Source organism: Pleurodeles waltl, chromosome 10 (genome assembly GCF_031143425.1).
Source record: "Pleurodeles waltl isolate 20211129_DDA chromosome 10, aPleWal1.hap1.20221129, whole genome shotgun sequence".
In the NCBI taxonomy this organism is placed as follows: domain Eukaryota; kingdom Metazoa; phylum Chordata; class Amphibia; order Caudata; family Salamandridae; genus Pleurodeles; species Pleurodeles waltl.
In genome coordinates, this window is record NC_090449.1 from 741,712,336 (window position 1) to 741,729,405 (window position 17,070).

Here is a 17,070-nt window from a genome sequence, read left to right on the forward strand (position 1 = left end):
GCTGCACCTGTGGCTCTACCCCGATGATTTCCTCCACCATGACCCTTAACTCCTCCTCTGAGAACCTGGGGTGTCGTTGTGGTGCCATGAGTGTGGTGTGACTGGTGTGGGTGAGGGTGTGTAGGGTGATGTGTTGGGGTGTGTGATGTGAGGTGCGTGGGTGGTGTATAGGTGATGGTGGTATGTGGCCCTGGTTGTCTGATGAGTGCTCTTGCTGTCTCTCTCTGTTGGCAATTATTTGTAGCCGTAAAGGGTTGTCGGTAGTGTGTTTTATAGTGGTGTGGGTGTGGTGTGTGCATTGGTCTCAGGTGTGTGTAGTTTGAATTGTCCAATGTGGTGTTGTTTTGTATGTGTGTGTGTATTTTGAGCGCAATGGTATGTACCGCCAATGGTTTACTGCCATTGAATGTCTGCCGTGGTGATTTGTTGGTCATAATGTTGTGGGCGTAGTTCTGTTGGTGTAATGATGTGGAGTTTGCTACCGCCAGTTTATCACTGACCTTTGGGCTGGCGGACTTCTGTGTGTGGCTGTGTAGTGATGGATTGGTGTGTGTGTGTCATAATATGGTTGGCGGATATCCGCCGCAGCGGCGGTATGTTGGCGGCAGTCGGTATGGCGGTAAGTGGAATTTACAGCCAATGTCATAATGAGGGCCATTGTCTGCTTGCTTAATTTCCACATTTTGCTATGTAGAGATGCAAGACCATGTGAACCATATGATGAAGACGCAAGTTACTTGTGCAATGAGGGGTATGTTACAGGTACACAGTGTCCTGCTGAGGAGTACAACAATTACACACCAACACATTAGTACAAGTGTCTGGTCAAACCAAAAATATTGTTCTGCATGCCTTCTACTTAAATACACATGATTGGCAATGCAACGTCCCAGGGGAAAGGGGAAGGAGGAGAGAAGGAGAGAGACACTGGAGGCGCAGGGATGGATCCGGACGCCTAGTGATGGTTATTGAAGAGCCGGTCTTTTCTATGATAAATTATATATTAGTTAAATAACTAATATCTCATAATCCCATGTATATACTCTAGTGTTAAACTATGATGTGCACGCTAGATGTACCTGTTGGGGTCCCCTTTCCCGCTTTTGATGTCTCTCCCTCTCTCTATGAATTTTCAGAAACAATGTGGATTACCTGTAATTAAATCAGAGCCTTGAACATCCTATACTGTCTATAACTACTCCCACTGTGATCCTAGATTAGTCCCTCGTCACCTCAATTAAGCCTACCTAGATGTTCCTTGACATTCAGTGGGTATCTTGCGTGTTTCACCTTGATAAGATTTCCCAAGATGCTGACTCACTCGACTCATAGACATTTACGTAGGCAGCAATAATAAGAACAGACTCTCAGGGAATTAGATTTTCCAGATAATAATAGGTTAATCATTGTACTATGCTAGTCTTGCGAGGAACACAATTCAGTGTTTACATCACATTGAAAACATAGGGTTAATATCAAGGATTACGGTTCACATTTTATTACTATGAAAACACAGGATTAAACAATAGCGTTCAACTTCATGAACAACCGGTTTATCAGTTACATCTCAGTGTACTTTTGAGCATGCAAAGATGAGCTTCAACTTCATTTAAGAGCCAAACCCAGAATGTTTTGCATCACCAGCAATAATTTGACATAATGCAAATGGTACTTTCAACTCAGCAATAATAACCGTATTCACAATACATTGTATCACTATCACCAATAGTAATGCCACATTAAACTCAGCGATAATAAACATATTCACAGTTTAGCATTTTCATAATAATTGTTCAATACAAACTCCTTTCTGTGGTATAATGCAAGCAACTACAATAAGCGTTATACCATGACAAGTGGCGAGTATCCCAATGGCCTTAAAACCAAAGATGTGCCCCTTTAGGTGCATCGCATCCTGGAACATTCACTTATCAAGTTTCAAGTCAGCAATTATCAAGTTTTAGCAATAAATGTTCTCATATCGCGCGCAGAGTGTTCCTGCCTTTTTAAGGGTTCATTCCCTTGGTCTGTTCTTCTTTCAGAAGCAGCCTCCAAGATGCTGGACAGAACAGAATGTGAAGATCAAAAGCAGAGGAGCAGAGATTCCTTCTGTCCAGCCGGTGACCTTTAAAGCAAGCAATTCACTCAGGCCGGGTGTGGTTTAAATACATCCAGCCACACCCAGTCTGAGTCATAGGGAGCCACACCCAGTCTGAGTCATACAAATGCTGGAGGCTTGTGCAACATGTGTTTCCAAACAAGCATTGGTCTCTAACAAGCATTAGTTCTAACAAGCATTGATCTCTGTAAACAAGCATTAGTCCCTGCAAAGGCAAATGATCAACTCAGACGTTTTTTATTGGGGCATATCTGGGTTTGCAGGGCTGACAAACACATTATAATATGGCATTGCTCCGTGGTCTGAAGGTCTGGCAGTGGATGGTAGACAGGAGGTGGTCACATCCACCCTCTCCCAGGGTACCTATGTGTGCAATGCATGATTTGTAACATTAGTCAGCATGTCCACAGCAACATACATGATGCATGTGAATGATAACATGTGACAAAGCATTTCTGACTGTGTCTTGTTGGCTCTCGTTGTACCAATGAGACTGCTGGATTTGGGTGCCAGCATTACCTGAATTGTGGGGAACTAAATCCAATCCCACACTATGTGACAACTGTTGGCCTAATCTGTTTCTGGCCAGCTAGCAGTGCCTCACTGCCCGAGAGCAGGTATGATTTGTGGCAACTGGGCGCATGGCATTATAACTTCTAAGGAGATTGTGGTGGATCAGAACTCATACTTTTCTCTCAGTTACATACACCTCACAGATGCAAAGACAGACAAAAGGATGGAATGGTTCTATAAGAGTAATTGAATCTGCTGTGTCCTAGATTAAATAACTTGAAATCCAATAATTAGGATGATGAAACACACTAGAAGCAAAATAGTGACAAGAGAAGTGAAACACAAGAAAAGTCCCGCCATACTGTCACTATGCACTATATATGTGATTGCTACCTATGCTTCTAATGTTCTATGTTAGAGCACAGTAGGATAAGCCCTAATCTGCCCTTCAGGATCCCCCTCCAGGAAAACATCTTTCCTCATACCTGAGTATGACAATAAGAGAGAGGCCTGTTGTCTATAGAGACACCATCCCCATGCAGGCTAGGGAACCGGTGATCTCTGCGAGCAGCTCTTAGGAAGTCAAGCAGCATGCAGTTGTGGTCATCTGGTTGGAACGTCCCTCTAACGTGCATGTGACAGAGAGATGTTTTTACAATAACACAACTAATGTTCAGAGAAAGTGTCCTCAAGTAAAAATACTTATGTTTCTGTCAAATGTTAGAGATGCAGTGTACCACTTGTGCTGACAATCCTATCTCGCTGGAGCCTTGGAAAAAGCACAGAGTGAAAAGAATGCTGTGCTAAGAAATGTAAACGCTCTTAGGTGAAAGGACAGCAAGATAAAGGAAAAAAAAGAAATACAGTGAAATGTTGCTAGGCAAAAGGGCACAGGCAGCAGGCCTAGTTACTAAAATAACAAGCCCACAGACATCACTTAAATGGCTCTACAACACCTTCCCCTTGTTGGTTCAGAAGTGGTAAAACAGCCTAATTCCTAAGTTAAAAGGTAATACTTTAAAACATAGATACATAAATGTCAACAGTGACAAGTCAAAACATACTTTAGTAGGTCTATTACAAAATTGGAATGGACAATTTAAAATCTTGGCAGTGGCGCTAATGAAGCCAAATTTAAAAGTCAGTGTAATTTTGAAAATCACCAATTACAGCAAGGACAGTGGAAGAAAGGAAATGTTCCACTTTGGCAGGTGTTAGTGTGACCAAACCTGTGCTAATGAAAACCAAACAGTACTCATGTTCCAAAGCCTGTTGTGCCCGATGTTGAGATCTTCCTGCAAGCCAGCTCCTTCCTCTTCACCACTGTCATCCTCACTTGGCATTTCATGAGTCTCACTCAGTGGCACTGCAGGCCCCTCCTCCTCAGGGATGTACAGGATATTCCTCCGCAGGGCAACGTTGTGGAGCATGCAGCATGCCACAGTGATCTGACACACTGTCCCAGATGAGTAGAGGAGGGCTCCATCAGTCCACTCAAGACAGCTAATTCTGGCCTTCAGGAGTCCAGCAGCTCGCTCCACTACCTGCAGTGTTCTTCCATAGATTGAAGCAGACTTATCCTGGTGTAGTTGGATTCCTCAGTGGTGTCAACAACCAAGGATGGTTTGCATATGCTGAGCCTCCTGTCAAGGAATGGGACATAAGTGCAACAATGAGTCAAACACTTCATGATTGTAGTACCTGACATTGCACGCACACAATCAAGACAGATGTGACTTACCAACCAGCTAGGCCTGCTCTGAATACAGCTGTGACATCAGCTGGGATGTGGTGCTGTTCCCCATTATTAAGGAATCATGGACTGAGCCCGTAGAATTGGCATAAATATGTGAAATGTAGCGATCCGCCAAACAGACAACTTGCACATTGATGAAATGGAAGTTCTTTCTGGTGCAATAAGTTTGTTAAGTGGCCTGCCATGGCACCAAGCCAACATGTGTGCCAACAATGGCCCCCACGACATGTGGGAGATGGGCAAAACCATAGAAGTCAGCCTTCACATTGGCTAAATCCTCACGTTGGAGAAACCTGATATAGCTGTTAATGTGTTTCCGCATTTCTGAGAGGAACTCCTTCAACACCAGACTGAACATAGGTTGGGACATACCAGCAGATAGGGCCACTGTATGTTGGAAGAACCCTGTGGCTGGGAAGTGCAATACTGACATGACTTTTACAATGGGTGGTATTCTGTTTGGATAACTAATAGCTGGCATCAGATCTGGCTCCAAGTGACCACATAAGTCCACAATTGCTTGCCTACCCAGGCAGTAGTACATGCTAATATGACATTGCTCCATAGTCTGAAGGTCTGGCAGTGGACGGTAGTCAGGAGGTTGTCACATCCTCCCTCTCCCAGGGTACCTATGTGTGACAAGACATGATTTGTAACATTAGTCAGTGTGTCCACAGCAACATACATGATGCATGCGAATGATAGCATGTGACAAAGCATTTCTGGCTGTATAGACATGACACCCAGTACACATCACAGCTGCCAACTGCACAAGGGTAACACTTGACCCCCACGGTTTTTAACACATGTCAACAACATGGATGTGAGCAAACTCAAAGATGTGCAACACAAATGTGACTGTATATTCCGACCGCCAAACTCACAATTGGTGGTGGTGGACCGTGCACCGCTGTTAAATGCCATCTGTGCTCTGCAACATACTACAATTGTGGAGGACCTACATGACAAGATAGGATGTTTGTGAGACAACAAAAAATGTTTTGTAGGTGTGATGCAGTTTATAAAGCACAATACAGCATTACAGGCTACCACAATGGCAAATGCCTAATCTACTCTATTGGACATTAGGAACCACCTGCGACCGCCAGCAGACGTCGTCACAGTGGACATAGCCATAGGCTAACATTGTTCCCTATGGCAGTCGTGGCCCAATGGCTGTGTCCGCCAGTGGTGACGACCGTGCATGTGGCGGACGTGACTGCCATGTTGCATAAAATCAGTTACTTGGCTCCTGACGCTGCTGCCAGCAACACCTCCACGACCTGAGCTGCCGTGTGCCACCTCTGGAAACAATTATGCAGCGTCCAGCAGGTGATAGCGCTCCTGCCTTCCCTCCAGTGGAGCTGAAGAGGCTAATTGATGAGGTCCTACCCTTGTATGAACAGCTCTATGGCTCACCAGAGGAGCACATAAAAGAATCTCATAGGCACAATTGATTCTGTACCTCACAATCCTTTCCCTCCTCATGGGCTACAGTGTGCCCCTGCGTGCCAGTTAGGCTTCTTGTGTGCCTGTTGTTGCAGTCTGTGTGGTATCACTGGGATGCACGATGTGCAGGAATTGGTTGCCAATACCATATGTTAAATTCAGTCACATTGTGTTGTGTGAGGTTTTTGGGGTCCTAGATCCTCCTTGTGTTGGAGCACATACCTAAGTAAGGGGACTTTACTGCCATCCATTTACATCTATTTCTTCATGATTGTTGTAAATGTTGGACAACATGTATGTGCATGAGAGCATGAGCTGTGTATGCATCTTGTCAGATTCATTTGAGGATCTTGTAAGCAATGTGTATAGTACCACAGATCTTTCAATCTACATCTGGCCTTGCCAAACTGTTGTCTGGAATCCATATCCTGACTCACTCTGCCCTTCAGGTTGAGACACACAACAGATGCCAAATTGACGATGGACATGTGATGTACTGCCATGCATGGAAGTGATGGAAATGGAGTGTCATGAAGGTTCTGTATGCTCAGCCTGCAGAGACCTGGGCCTATCAAATGTATCTCCCAGCATGGGACCTAGTCTAGGCTGTGAGAGAGTCACTGTGGCTATGTAACTGTGGCACTGTTACAACACTCTGTACACCAGCAGATCCTGGCATGTGGACAATATGATGCTCTAGTGGCAATATTTGCCCTGAACGCCTCAGTCCATTGACTAGATTAGGAATGGATACTCAGGTAAATCATTAAACTAGTCCATATGTGCATTTTGCATCATGGTCAATGTGTGTTTTTGACTCATGACAGGTCCTTTACTCCCACAGCTCTGGTGTCACCTTCACACAGGTCATATTTGTCCTGTACTGGCTTATTGCGCAAATGAAAGCCCCACAGTGCAAATGGTGTGTTGATTCCTGGAAGGCCATGATATGTGAGTTAGTAGCTTGGTCACTATGCAGAAATTGCACAAAGCATGCTTTTGTATGTTGGATGTCATCTCTGTAGGATAGACACACATTTCCAAAGGAGAGTTCTGTGGTATGGGTATGTACCACAGAACACATACCCTGAGGTGGCACAAGTCTGCATTTGTTAGGCTACATGTCCACACATGGGCAAGGATGACACTTTCTGAACCCACAATGCCAGGCCCTTGATTGTCACTCAAGTGTAATGGTGAAGTCTGTACTGTGTTAGTTGCATTTGGGACTGTATGCAGTGAGTCAGTCTCACAGAGTTTGAATGTGTTGGTCCATTTAGGCCTAAGAACTTTACCCTTTATAAGCCACATATGCGTGTGGTGTTTAATTGTGGCTCACATCACAGTATATGTTGCTGGAGCATGGGCTACCAGATGTCAGTAAGCTTGCTTTGTCATTGTTGGCCCTGAGCAGGGTAGTGGATTAGTCTGCAGATGAAAATATATATGTCTATAGTCATGTCCCGTACTTAATGGCTTGTGTGTTTCACACTCCTTTAGTGTTACCAAATTGAAAATTCTAGCTTGGTGTTTATGACATGTATATGACTCAACCATTTGAGCAAATACTTGTGATTGTAATCCCTTGATTTGTCTTTTGCATCCATGCAGGTTAACACCCATCAGAAGAAGGAGCTATGGACAGCCATAGCCCAGAAGGTGCGGAACCTGGGGGTCCACAGCCAGCAGATAGCCCACTGTCGGAAGAGGTGGGAGGACCTGAGACACTGGGCCCGAAAGATCGCAGAGGTCCAGCTGGGGCTGTCCTCCCAACGTAGACGGGGCACACATCGGACCATGACCTCCCCTAATGGCCTGCATGCTGGTGGTGGCTTACCATGAACCTTGATGGGAGTTTGAGGACAGCACAGCAGCCACAAGGGGTGAGTATAGGGCATATTCTTGCCTGTCACATTGCCAAGTAAATGTGTTAGGTTCTGACAGCTCTCCCTGATGATTAGGGATGAGCCATGTGTAACACAGTAGATGAGTGATTGTTTGTGTAGACATGTCATGTGATGCATACTGATGTACCTTGCCTAGTGGAGAAGTGTGGCACAATGGTTAGAGCGGCAGACCCTGAAGCTGAGATCTGGCTCAAGACCAGGGTTCAAGTCCCGCTTCGGCAGGTCTTGGGCTCAATTCCCTTGGACCAGATAATTCTCGCCTCATTGCCTAATCTAATTAATGGGTCCCACTCTGCAACTCTGGGCAATAGCTTGCTTAATCTCCATAATGGCCCCAACAGTGCTTGGATGCCTGGCTTCACCCTGGGGGTGCCCAGCAGTGGGCACCTCACAGGGAAAAGCCAGGAGGGGTTCCATAGCGGTATGAGTACAGCGCCTTGAGACCCTAACGGGTGAGTAGTGCACTATACAAGTGCAAATTTACATTTACATTGGCCCACGGACCTAGGGCATAACTGTGTACAATCCACAAACAATTTGCTCTCCAGGGACATATGGCTGTGTACATCGATCAATCAAGAGCTGTTTGTTGTTGTAGTGGGTGTACATTTTATGCAACAGACAACCACTCCTCAGGGTTACAGGCCAAATGAAAGGTATTGGTGGATCACTCTCCTTGGCCATGTGTCGGGTAAAATGAGTATATTGGCATCTGCCCCAGAGGCTACGTGTCTTCAGCGTGTGACGGGTGCTGGTTCCTCAATACTGTCTGTAATGTGAAGATGCCCATAATACATGTGACAGAGCATGCATTTTTTTGGGGTGCAGCTACAGATCATTACTTTCCCTTGGTAAGTGGGGAATGTCCATTGACATGATTTATGTGCCCTCAGTGTTGCCAACATTCCTTGTGCCTACATGTCAGCATGTGTCCCTTTACCTTTTAGAAAACATTTGTAAGCTGCTGTTTCATGCTTGGTCTACCTGTGTTGATGGGATAATTTCTGTATTCCCTTACATATAAGTGCATGCCAACCTGTGTGTGTGAAATAGGATATTTACAATGGGACTACATTTCATGTGGTGCCACATACAGGATTGTGTCACCATTGATTATTGGCTGACACATACTCTCACACGTCATAGCATATCGTTTGGTATGTACAACTGCAGTAGCAAAGAGGGACAAGATGTGAATGACTAGATATTGTAGCCACAATGTGCATGTCTATGTCATTGAAGTGGCATCAGGTTGAAAAGTGCACTGCACATGTGTAATAGGGAAGGTTTGTAACCTGACTGTTGGCATGCATCATGGAGTGACTTGAAGTTATGTTGGAGTCACATGTGTTTGGGTACAACCATTCTTCCACAGACATCTGGTTTTGCATGACCAAAAGGGAGACAGTGATGTAGCTTCCCATTGGGCAACATGCCAAGGTCCTCTACAAGTACTTGCAAATCTCAGGGCCTTTCCAACATCCAACAGACTAATGGTGTCTACTGATGCAATCAGGGTATGTCATTGTAAAGGGTGCCAGACATTACGGGTGATTTCCTGGGACTTGCTGATTCATTGTATTGTGGATTTTAGGAATATATATCCCTGATATTTTGTACAATATGTCTACAGTGTACATTTCTATGCCAAATGTGTGGCGTATCTGAGCAACGTTTATTCTACCTCCATGACTCCGTTGGGACAAATGTCTTTTGGTGAAGTGTGCATTGTTGGTATGTTTCCAGTGGGACAAGAGTATTCCATGTCACCTTCTCCAGGCTATTGTACTATTGTCAGCAACATAGCATGTTTTGGGAGCATCATTTCTTATGGTTGTGTTATTGTGTATGTGACAAATGTATGTCTGCATGACCTTGGGTGGGATCTTTGGGAATCGTTGGCATTGGCCTACTAATGTATGACAACAGGTAAGTTGTGTAAGCTCCATAAGGCAAAGTATTGAAGGTGATGTGGTATCCTAATTGTTCAATGGTTACTGTGATTGCACAACTTCAGTTATGCAGTTGTAGTTGTCTGAGATCCTGATTTCCCAGTGGTCAACTGTTGACAGTTCTGATGGCATGCATGCATATGGTATGTGCATGAAAATGCCACTGTTGGCATGGTTACCCCACACTTTTTGCCTAGTGTTGATACCAACTTTGATTGAAAGTGTGCTGGGACCCTGCTAACCAGAGCCCAGCACCAGTATTCTTTCCCTAAAACTGTACCTTTGTTCCCACAATTGGCACAGACCTGGCACACAGTTAAGTCCCTTTTAAAAGGTGCCCAGTGGGCAAGGAAGGTCTCTGAGGGCTGCAGCATGTATAATGGCACCCTGGGGATCCCTCACTCAGCACATGCACACTGCCTTGCAGCTTGTGTGTGTAGGTGGGGAGAAAGAGGCTAAGTCAATATGGCACTCCTCTCAGGGTGCCATGCCCACAAACCACTACCTGTGACATAGGTAAGTCACCCCTCCAGCAGGCCTTACAGCCCTAAGGCAGAGTGCACTATACCACCATTGAGGGCATAGCTGGGCATAGCTGCATGAGCAATATGCCCATACAGTGTCTAAGTCCATTCTTAGACATTGTACGTTCAGTGTAGCCGTGGTAAGTATATGGTCTGGGAGTTTGTCATTACAAACTCCACAGCACAATAATGGCTTCACTAAATACTGGGAAGTTTGTTATCAAACTTCTCAGCACAATAAACTCACACGGATGCCAGTGTGGGATTTATTGAAAGATGCACACAGAAGGCATCTTAGAGATGCCCCATGTATGTTAGCCCAACTGCTAGTGTAAGAATGATCGGTCTGTGCCGGCCTGCCACTTTCAGACGAGTTTCTGACCACATGGGGTGAGTGCCTTTTTGCACTCTGAGGTCAGAAACAATGCCTGTCCTTGGTAGAGGTGATTCACACTTCCCCCTACAGGAACTGTAACACCTGGCAGTGAGCCTCAAAGGCTCAAGCCTCAGAATACAGTGCCCCAGGGCTCCCCAGCTAGTGGAGATGCCTGCCCCCCAGACACAGCCCCACTTTTGGCAGCAAGTCCAGAGGGAAAATTAGGAAAAACAAGGAGGCGTCACCCCCTCAGCCAGGACCACCCCTAAGGTGTCTAGACCTGAAGTGACCCCCCTCCTTGAGAAATCCTCCATCTTTCTTTGGAGGATTAGGACCTATAGGGATAGGAAGGTGCCTCCCTCCCCAAATGGAGTGGGCATAAGGAGGGTGTAGCCACCCTCAAGGACAGTAGCCATTGGCTACTGCCCCCTGACCTTAACACGCCCCTAAATTTTTAATTTAAGGGGCCCATTGAAACCAGCGCAACAAATTGCGATAACATCACAAGAAGAAGAAGGACTGGTGAGCTGAAAACCCCGCAGAGAAGAGAAGGAGACAAAAACTGACTCTGCCCCATCCCTACCGGCCCGTCTCCTGCTTCAAAAAGCTGCAAAATGAGAGCGATGCGTTCTCCAGGTCCAGCAATCCCTGAAAAGCCTCCAGGGGACTGCCTGCATCACAAAGGACCAAGAAACTCCTGTGGACTTCGGACCTGTCCAACAAGAAGGAAGAAGAAACGACTTCCAAAGGACTCCCACCTCACTCTAGAAGCATGAGTCCTAAACCACTCTGCACCTGACGCCCATAACCTACGTCCAGGTGGCCCAACTAGCCAGAGAGGATCCCTTGGCAATTCTGACCGAGTGTCCACCCTGGGCTGACCTTTCCACCCGTTCACGACACCACCTGCAGAGGCAATCCCGAGGACCCCCTGACCCCCGACTGCCCAGGAACGAAGATATCCGACGCCGGGAGATGCACTGCACCTGCAGCCCCCAGACTCAAGAGAAACCGCTCACTGGTGCAGCTATGACCAGCAGGTGGCCCTCCCCCTATCCAGTCAGTGGCTTGCCCGAGAGGCCCCCCTGCACCCTGCCTGATGCGCCTCAGTGACCCCTGGGGTCCCCCCATAGAGTTCCATTGGAAACCAGAAGCCCTGTGTGCACTCTGCACCCAGCCGCCCTTGTGCCCCTGAGGGTGTGAGATTGGTGCCTACTTGGGGCCCCTCCAGTGCTCCTCTAAACCCCCCAGATCTGCCCTCCAACAGCATGGGTACTTACCTGCAAGCAGACCGGAGTACCCCCTGTCCCCATGGGGGCTCACGTAATTTTGTCTATTGTTTGACCTCTGCACCTACTAAGCCAAGTGTTGCTGGTGCTGGGTGCTTGGGGTTACCTTGAAACCCCAACAGTGGGCTACCTATGCCCCTTAGACTAAACCTGTAAGTTTGTTATTTACCTCAGAAAGGGTACTTTACTTACCTCCCCTGGAACTGTTGAAAATTGCAGTGTTCACTTTTAAAATAGCTTTTTGCCATTTTAAAGAAAACTGTATGTATTGTCGATTTGATTCAAAGTCCTGAACTTACCTATGCAAAGTACCTTACATTTTATGTACTTACATGCAAACTGAATCTTGTGGGTCTAGAAATAGATTAACAAAATATATTTTTCTATATAAAAACCTATTGGTCTGGAGTTAAGTCATTGAGTGTGTGTTTCTTCCATTGCTTGTGGGTGTACAACAAATGCTTTACACTACCTCTGATAAGACTAACTGCTTAAGCATACTACCACAAATAGAGCATCAGTATTACCTATTATTGTCTCTGTCAAGCATCTGGGGAACCCCTGGACTCTGTGCACACTATATCTCATTTTGATATAGTATATACAGAGCCAGCTTCCTACAGTATGGTACATGTATGGGCCACTTAGGTGGAGTTTGTTGCTGGGGCCTACTTGCCATCATGGTAATATTTGCTAATCACAGCTATTGTTCAAGTGTGATAATGGACATATGATAACCCTATTTCTCTTTGTATTTGCAACATCAGCGAAGGAGACAGGGTACAGCTGAGTGGGGAAGCATATGGCCACAGGACCTCAGGTCAAGACACCACCAACGCAGAGGGACCCTTGGGTGAGTGCCACAGAGGAGACTGGATCTGCATCATCTTTATCGGATTCTTTCTCCAGTGGCCGCTCCCTAGTGGTGGCAGAGCCATTGGGACATACTCCAGTACCATCCTTGTCCTACACCTCCTGTTCTATCGCCATCCTCCCTGTTGCTCCCCACCCAGTTGGCCATGCCTGCTCACCTAAGAGAGTGGGTGTCTACTTTGCCACAGGCACCTCCACCCCAGCCCCTCTTACCCCTTCTGCCATGAGTGAGGAGGCTATTGACCTCACAAGGAGTATCTCAGTGAGTCAGACTGCCAATGTGAATGCCCTCCAGGGGTTGGCCAGCCAACGTCAGCAGACCAATGCTTTCCTGTAAGGCATTAGTAGTGCCATGTCTGGCCTACAGACATATTTTCAGGTTCTGGTCTCATCAGTGACAGCAGCCAGTCACCCCCTATATTCTGTCCCCCCTCCAGATCCCTCTCCCCAAATCAGATCCCTCATTCCTCTACCTATTCCAAGCAGACAGACAGATCCGCAACCACCCACCTCAACACACAAAAGCATCACACATAAACTCAAACACCACCAGCACACAAGCACTCCACATTCATCCACACACACATCAGCCACCACTTCCCCCAGACACCTCCATCAACTCCACTGGCCCACAGACCACATCAAGCATGCCCACATGCACCACCACAGCAGGCAGTAGCACACCCACTATAGCTGCAGACACCACGCCAACATACAGACAGACATCTACCACTAGAAGAATACCCACAGACACCACCCCAACAGACGCACACACATCCACTACTCCCACATCACCCAGCACTTTAATCTCCCAGCCCCCCAAGATACTGAAACACCTACACTCACACAAGCAACAGACACCACCCAAACACAAGCATACCTCACACAGGCACACACTCAAGACATTCACACTGACATGCCAGACAACCACTCCCTCAACCTCCAAATCCCCACCCCCTTCTGATGACTGTCCCCATGTTCCTAAGGGATGGTTTTTGTCTGATCTTGCCCTTTCCCCTGTTGTCTCCACTCCCCATCCCTAACCCAAGAGGCCCCGGCCCACATCCCAACCCATCTCTTCCACCTCCAAGTCCTCTCCTGTCACGCCTGCCCCCTGCAAACACCCATACCCCTCCGCCCCAAGAAGAAGCCTACCCCTCCAAAGAAACCGTCCACCCCTCCCAAACCCACCCATCCCAAATCTGAGCCCTAATCCACATGGATGATCCCTGAGGTGCCTGCCTACCCACTTGATTCCCCTTCCTGTAGAGGTTCCCTGGCAGCAATAGGAGACAAGTATGGGTACAGTACTGTGCACTTTAAAGACTGATGGACTGGCCAATGACCTTGGACATTTCCCATTTGCTATACCATAAACCCAAACAGTTGTTTTGGGGTATACATCTGTCCTGCAATTCCTTATCTACCTTTATGTTGTTCCTGAGTAACTTGTATTGTCTGCCTACAGTTGTGAATATTTTAGCCTGTTTGCTGATCCATTTGCTGTTGTTTGCAATATCTAACTTTGTGGACAGTGCTGGTGACACCCAGGATATAGGTATATGTTGACTGTATGGATATGTGTCTGTTAATGCAATTGTGGTGTCATTGCATTGTGTTCTGTTTGGTATGGTAAGTATTTAATCTTGTGTGGTCCAATGCCAGCAAATATAGTGTTAGACTTGTCCCCCTGATATTGATTGTAGATTCATCTAATGTGTGGAAGCCTACGTTTTGTTTGAGCAGACATGGAGGATGTTCAATTGTGCTAGTTTGTTTGCATTTGACTGTGCATATATCTATTTAGCTGTGTGTACCTTGCAGCTACTTTATCTAGATGTATGTCCCATGCACTTTCACATTGTGCAGGCTAGGTACATTAAAATGCTACATGAGCAGAGCCAGATTAAACCCTGTGGAGGCCCCTAGGCAGTTGAGCTTTTGCCCGCCTTCTCAAATTATCTCCCAATATGTTTTTAATTTTACTAACCAACAATTTTAATAAACCAATTCAGGTACGTGGTTTGCACTGAATTTGTTTTCCAAACTGACTGCTGAGAGAAGATGAGCTTTTAAGAGACAAAGGGGGTCATTACAACATTGGCGATAAAAGCCGCTTACCGCCGTGCAGAAGACTGCCAACAAACCTCCGCGGCTGCAGAATTCCGCCACAGCCATTATGACCCACAGCTCGGAATCTGCCAAAATCTAGACACCCACACAAGTCCGCCACACCAAAGGTCAGTGATAAACTGGCGTAAACAAAACCGGCATGTCACGCCAACAGGAATACGCCCACACTATTGAGACCCACGAATCCACGCGGCGGTCTTTCAACTGCGGTATTCCATTGGCGGTACACACCGCCGTGCTCAAAATACATACACATTTACAAAACACATCCACATTGGACAAATCGAAATACACACACCTGATACACTTACACACACCACTCCCACACACCCAATACAATATAAAACACACACCCACATCACCCACAAGCCCCTACGACAACAATTGCGACAGAAGGCCAGAGAGAGATACCACCAGAAACAACACTAGCATCCACAGGCACTCAACACCATCACTCACACAACATCCACGCACCTCACACAACACACCTCTAAATATCACCCCAAACATCACAACACACCCCACCCCACACATCACCCACACCACCCCATGGCACCGCAAAGACACCCCAGGTTTTCTGAGGAAGAGCTCAGGGTCATGGTGGAGGAAATCATCCAGGTAGAGCCACAGCTATTCGGATCACAGGTGCAGCACACCACCATAGCTAGGAAGATGGAGCTATGGCGCAGAATCGTGGACAGGGTCAACGCAGTGGGACAGCACCCAAGAACACGGGATGACATTAGGAAGAGGTGGAATGACCTACGGGGGGAAAGGTCTCAAGACACAACATTGCAGTTCAGAGGACTGGCGGCGGACCCCCACCTCCTCCCCCACAACTAACAACATGGGAGGAGAAGGACTTGGCTATACTGCATCCTGAGGATCTTGCAGGAGTAGCTGGAGGAATGGACTCTGGTAAGTCAAATCTTAACTATTACATCCCCCACCGTACCTGCATGCTATCACCTACACCCACCCTCGCCCTCACCCCCATCACTCCAACTCCTCACACATGTCCCACTATCACAAACCACACATCCCAAACCCAAGCCCTGCATGCAACACCAAAGCAAGGACACCCATCAGCAATGCATGGCCACTGCACATACCCACACACACCCCTAAACCATTATCACAGAAGGTCCCACACAAGAATGAAAGCACTGGGGTACAGGGTCACCCACCCTTTGCACACCATGGCACATACAGATGCAATAATCATGCCTTTACACCCCTGCAGGACCCCTACCCAATGTCACCGGACAGGAGGGTCCAGACCTGTCCACTCCACCCACAGAAGAGGCCCGCAGTGATAACAGCAGCTCTGTCCAACTGGATCTAGATGACCAGCCCGGCCCATCTGGGACCTCGGGACAGTCGGTTCCCCTCACACTGGCACAGGCCACTACAGAGCTTCCCCCCTCTGGAGACACCAGCACAGCACCCACCCAGCGGGCCCATACCTCTGTCCCCAGGACACATCAAGCAGCAGTGTGTCCACCACTACAGAGAACCCAGGCTAACCCACCACCCCAACAACACCAGGGACCTGGGGGCAGTGCTAGTGGGCACACAGTTCAGGGGACCGAGGCCCAGGAAAACAGGGGAACTGGGAGGACTGCTGTGCGACAAGGGGAGGACAGGCCCATGGAACCCACTCTCCATGAGGCCCTCTCCATCATCATGGGAGCCTACCACCATTCCCAGGAGACGATGGCAAAGGGACTGGCCAAGTTTCAGGAGACCCAGCGGCTGCAGGAGGAACAGTATTTGGGGTTCAGGGGGGAACTCAAATCCATCAATCCCACCCTGGGCACCATTGTAGGGGTGCTGAAGGAACTTGTGACACCAGGAGGGACACTGTGGCACAACAAGGGGCCCCTGACACTAGCCTGGACGATGAACTGCCCAAGACCTCCGCTGGCGCTACTGGACAGGATGCACCGCCACAGGACTACGACACCAGCACCCCACCCCCTGCAGATGGAGAACCACCCCGCAAGCGGTCCCTGAGATCCAGGACAAAGACAGAACAATGCCAAGACCCCTGCCAAGAAATGAGACCACCCTGATTGTCATCCTTCTGTCCCACTTTGTCACCCTGTCCATACTTAAACTGCCCTAGCTCCACTTCCTATGCCCCTTTGGACAATGCACCTGTGAGACTAATAGACTG